The sequence below is a fragment of the Triticum urartu genome, chromosome 7 (genome assembly GCF_003073215.2).
Source record: "Triticum urartu cultivar G1812 chromosome 7, Tu2.1, whole genome shotgun sequence".
Lineage (NCBI taxonomy): Eukaryota > Viridiplantae > Streptophyta > Magnoliopsida > Poales > Poaceae > Triticum > Triticum urartu.
In genome coordinates this window covers 695907310-695912894 of record NC_053028.1, presented here as the reverse complement: position 1 = coordinate 695912894, position 5585 = coordinate 695907310, and the positions used below count along the sequence as shown (strand labels likewise).

Sequence of the window (5585 nt, the reverse complement as noted above, 5' to 3'; positions counted from 1 at the left end):
TACATAGCGAAGGCAAAGCTTCAATTACTTTCAGTAGCTTGAAACTCAGAAACTCAGAAAGCATAATTTGTTATCAGTCCTGTACAAGACTCATTTAATTTTGAAACCTTCTCATGCTTGAAACCATCTATGTAGAAACTGAAACATCACTGTGCACAGAGGTTATCGTTCTACTGAGTCACCGGACGAATAAACACATATCACCATGATCAAGGCCTCGACCAAGCGACATGTCTTTTAGAAAATATATGTAGAATCTCCCAATCTCCCGTCGTCGGACTTAGTCCCCCGAAATGCAGAGACCTAGAGACATAAAAACAAATTAGCACCACATAGTTAATGACAGAGAACCTATCAATGAAATTCCATCTAAGCCACCGAAATTTACCAGTTGCGCCAATGACTCAAGTACCTGATTTAAAACAATATTTATCTGCTTAGCATTTGGTACCGACATTTTTTCCACAGAATAACATCACAAGTTTTAGGATGCCTTTTCTAATTGAAGACGTAAAATCCCCGCTTACATCATGGACTATAACAGTGTCCCTTTGACTAATATATATGTAATAATATTAATGTATGAACATGTATATCATACCAGTGTGCCTCTGCTAGTTAACTACCCTTTATTATAAGTGTGCAACAAGCATTACCCTTTGCATATATAAATAGTAAGCAGGCGATCTGCTGGATTCTATAACCCATATATTAAAAATAAAATCCTTCATCGTAAGCAGCTACCATTGGTTTGGGCATACATAAACAATAAGCAGGTGGTATACACTGAATTCTGGAACACCCGCATTAATTATCTGTGCACTTAGCCTTCCCTTATCAGCAAGCAGCAAATATTCTCTCAAAGAAGTAATCTCATGTATTGCAAAAAGCTAAGATAACTGGGCACATCCCACACACGTTGATATTAACCAACATGCACATATTTGTCCTAAAGCAGTAAGCATGAAGCAAACCAATCATAAGCACTAACAGGAAAAACCTTCTCATGTCTCCCAACAGTTCAAAAAACCTTCAGGAATGCCTGCTAATTAGCAAGGCCATGTTCTAGCGTACAAAGAAATTATTTCCATCCAGTATATAATGCAGAAGCAAGTAGACATAGTATAAGTTCCAACGATAATGTCATACCTATAGCAGAGACATAGCCTCAAGAAACGATGTCCATAGTAAAAAAAACCATTGCAGCAGAAACCGGAAGCCAACATCAGTGTGGTTCATAAGAAGAGGAAGCCATTCTGTTCATGCCTAGCACAACAGCAAATTGAAGAGAACCTACATTACATGGCATAAAATCCAGTTAAGAAGAAAATCTAATGTGATATGTAACTATATGGATACACTCGAGTTGTTATAATTACTTAGGAATTTTGAATGGAAAATTTAAGAAAATAATTCAAATTATTGCTTTTCCTATAGGGGCCCTATAACCAGAATATAGCTGCACAGAAGATCACCAGGTAAAAAAACTTTAGTAGATTCATGAAAAGCAAATGCCAAGATAAAAGGTCTGACATAACTGTCCAGATTTTGTATCTACCAGTCATATATATAGAAGCATTTTACCTCTATAAAAAACATTTTAATGGTGGAGTAATCAATCTAAACAATTTTAAATTAAAAACAAAATATCTAAAGACTAAGCTCTAGTTCATGTATTTTAGAGAAGTTCAGTTCGGCGAAACTACGGAAGCAAAGGTCTGAAGATATCAATACACGTCGAACTATGTATTTCCATCAGCCTAAAAATTCTGAGAATTACATGGTACCAATACACGTCGAACTCTGTTAAAGCGGTATAGTTACAAGGCCAGAAAGGCGGTTCAAGTAACGATGCAGGGTGCTGAACAGACCTGCTTCAACTTCTTCAGAGATTCTTCTGCATCTGCTAGCTTCTCTGAAACTGTATTCTCAAGATCAGAAGAGTAACCTTTTCCTTCTTCCATGTTTCAGAGGTAGTATTTGAGTGTGAGCAAAGTGCCTTCCACACAGAAGAACTGTTGAAAAGACAAGTAACAGCAAGATCTTTCCTACACAAGCAACAGCAAAGAATTGTTGAGAGTATCGTCAAATTTAAAATTTCTGAGCTTTTATGACAAATTTTGACCCAAAAAAAGTTCTCAGAATTTTTAAAATTTTCACAGATCGTCAACCATACCAGGTGTAGCAATCTGGGAAAGTTTCAACCCATTTGGTCTAGCACGTTGAGAGCATAGTCAAAATTAAAATTAAAAAAGTTCTCCGTTTTTTTTTTAATTTTCACAAATATACCTACCAAATGTACTAATCTGGGAAGTTTTACACAAAAAATATGAATAATTCTTAGAAGGAAGGCAGTGGTAAGCGAATAAATTTCAGTTCAAATCGGCATTGTTCCAAATATCGGCCAGTTAGGCATCTCGGTCAGTTAATCGCTACTCGGTTGGTCAGCGAATTCGCCTATTTATCCCTACTCAGCACCCGGCCAATATGGTACCAATTACCGATATCCTGAATGTTGCAAATCGGGTATCTAAACTATTCTCTCAGCAGTATAATTGCATTCTTATAGAAAAGAAAGCAAGTAAAAAGTAGGAGGTACTTTCTAGAAAGCAGCAAGATTGAAGTATACACTGATTTATTTGTAAGATGTATCTTTATTATATTCAGCATATAACATGGTTGACAACAATAGGGGGCAGAAATAAGTATTGCTAGAGCTTTGAACAAAAGCTAATTACTATAGCTCTGTATTGTTGCATGTTGTTATCTGAATTCAGTAAATCTACTATGCTTGTGCTCTTTAGGAAACATCTCCAAAGATTTGCAGCAATTTCAGTATAACATCTCCAGGTTTTTGAAGTCATGTTCATTATTATTCTTTCGTATAGAGTTGTTTACTAATTTCAGTTCTTCTTGAAACATCACACATCACTGGCTACTGCTTCTTTTCCAAAATGGGAATGCGCCAAAAATACATAGCCTAAAATTACATAATACAACCTTGATCGACAGTTTGCAAGAAGAACTTCAGAAAAGAAGGGAATATTAAGAAAAAAAGAAACAGAGAAATATTGTAATGGTTACGAAGTTGTCTTTCTGAATGTGATCAGCCCTTCTAAGGTAATATTGCAATATGCAAGGTGCACAACACCTTGTAAGTTGCAGAAACACATATGGGGATCTTAAAAAAACTCAAACCTTCGAAGCACTGTCACTATCTAAATAGTAAATTCTAATTCTTGGGAACTTAGAAAGATAAAATCAGTGCTGACATGCCAGTGGAGAGCATAGTGAACACAATAGTGCTTAAGAAATTTGTCTGCGATCTTCTCTAGATATGGTTATAACATCACCTTGCATGAATACATCATGGCATAGTTGAGGGCATTGGACAATCTCTACATGCACTGGGTGGTCTATTTAATGTTCTTAAAGGATCCATGTCAAAAGATAAGAATTTGACGGTATAAGTAGAAGAACACATGTGTAGTTATTGACAGAAACAGAGAAGTAACTATAATCCAAACAATGCTTCAGCAAGAAAACATACTTGCTCTTAACTGGACAGCAGTCATTGCTCGCGAAGTGTTGTTGGCCATCTGAAGAGCAGGTGCGGGAGAGAGACGAGTGGCGGCCTAATTTTGGCTGTCATAAGGGTCGGGATCCGCCTCCCTTAGCTTCTTCACATCGAGGACTGGCCTGAATTTATTTGGGTGTCGGTACCCTGACTCTTGGAATGTAACAAAGAATCAATGGATTAGTAACAAAACTAACTGATTGTAGCTTGCATACGTTATATGTACTCACTATTTTACTGAGACATATCAACACTATAATGCAGAAAATGCATGCAGATCAACATAACTGCACAAAAACCACCCATGCATGACACTGAAAATTGTACGAGAGGCTAGAGCTATTTTGTGCTGATCAAAACAATATATATTCAAGGAAATCTGTATTTATACATGGATAATATCTAACTTGAAAGGCCAAATTAGATTTAGGACATCAAACTATGGCCTGTTTGAGAACACCAAACTAAACTCCTGCCTGTTCAATTCAGAAGACGAAAAAGCTTCAGCTGGTACAACATCAAAGCGATTTTTGCAGAGTTAGAGAATTTCATTGCCGTGAATTAGTGGACAGCGAGATTTAGGCATGTTTTCCATTGGAATTAACGGCACTCTTTAATCCTCACGGTCATCCAGATGTATATAGTACATACCAATCTAGCATACAACTGTATGGCCCAGCTTGAATCATATGGGATGATGAAATACATTAGGCTATGGATATGACGAACCTGGAAAAGATAGGTAAATAACACAAATGATTACCTGCAGGCTGCATCGTCATTCATACTTGACCACTTAAATCTTGGAGGCTGTCATCCATGCTGATGCTTGGCCCTTGTCATCCAAGCCGTCTCTATCTTGGATGGCCGACATGGAGAAAGGGGCTGGAGGAGGAAGATGGAGAAGCCGTGGATCCGAGGCCTAGATTGGGGACGAATTAGCCTTCCTATATTAGACACCAATTCATTGACTAAAAAGAAAGTGGCGAGAGAAATCCATACCTGATGGATAGTACAGAATGGGATGAAATCATATGTCCCCAGCAAAGCATCTCCATAGAAGAGGTAAAGAGAGTGGGGCGGGGGCAGATGGCCGTCGCTCCCGCTCCCGTGGTCTCGACCGCCACCTATTTAGGCTATTGCAGCCCGCATCGCTCGATTTTGCTGCGTCCCTTCTTCCTCCTTCAGACCACGGCCAGGCAGAGAGAGATCGAGGAGATGGATGACGAGGGTAGCCAAACCCTAGCCACATGAGCTCCTTCCTCCTCCACGGCCAACACAGCATGGCCGGCTGCTGCTCCCCTCCTTCTGCCGAGTCTGGATCGAGGCCGCGCTCGTGGAGGCAGAGCACGGGACGACCGCATCTGGGCCACCACGCGACACGGACGAGACGCGGCTGGCTATTGCCCCCTTGTCCTGCCGAGCCGCTCCTCTGCTCGAGCTCAAGGTGGCTATGGCGACGAGGCGGAGAACAAGGGTTGGAGGTCGCTGGTGGCCAGTGAGGGCGAGGCGAGGCCCTGGCGCGGCGGCAGCGGGAGAGGAGGCGGCGGCGGGGGTCGCGAGGGAGTGGAAGGAATCGAGGATGACGTGAGAGGGGCTGACGAGGGAGATATTTTCATCTTCGTGGCTAATTCAATCGCACCGAAACAGGGCGAAACCCACCTCATGAGGCCCACCCGCCATCGACTCTTGAAGCAGCCCCAAACGTAAAAAAAGACCAACGGCTGACCAGACGCCAGCAGTCAAAAAAAGCACTGTTACTGCTCGAGTAACTCCATCGTGTTCAATTCAATGCAGTACATCACCTCAACCTTCGATCAACATGTGCCAAGAAAAAAAAACAAGTTATTTGTATTGGGCCACATAGCCCGCCAGGCCTTTTCTGGGTCGCGCGTAAGAAAAACAGCTACGTTGGGGATCAAACACAATGACCTCCTGTCCTACGGAACGATACAACAACCAACTAAGCAAAGTTATTTTATGTATAATATCTTACGGTTTATATACA

At 40.7% G+C, this 5585-nt stretch overlaps 1 long non-coding RNA gene across 3 annotated transcripts; it reads right to left on the bottom strand.

Moving 5' to 3' along the window:
- Positions 1-262: 262 nt before the first annotated feature.
- Positions 263-5204, bottom strand: LOC125521499. Of its 3 annotated transcripts, none has more exons than XR_007289312.1 (6): positions 4580-5204; positions 4341-4499; positions 3551-3730; positions 1872-2048; positions 1150-1266; positions 263-303 (listed from the first exon to the last, which is right to left on the bottom strand). It is a non-coding gene; the product is annotated as an uncharacterized LOC125521499 (long non-coding RNA). The 3 variants fall into 3 exon arrangements; XR_007289311.1 differs by having other exon boundaries at positions 1150-1293; positions 3551-3724; positions 4580-5203; XR_007289310.1 differs by having other exon boundaries at positions 1150-1293; positions 4580-5202.
- Between the last annotated feature and the right edge of the window lie 381 nt (positions 5205-5585).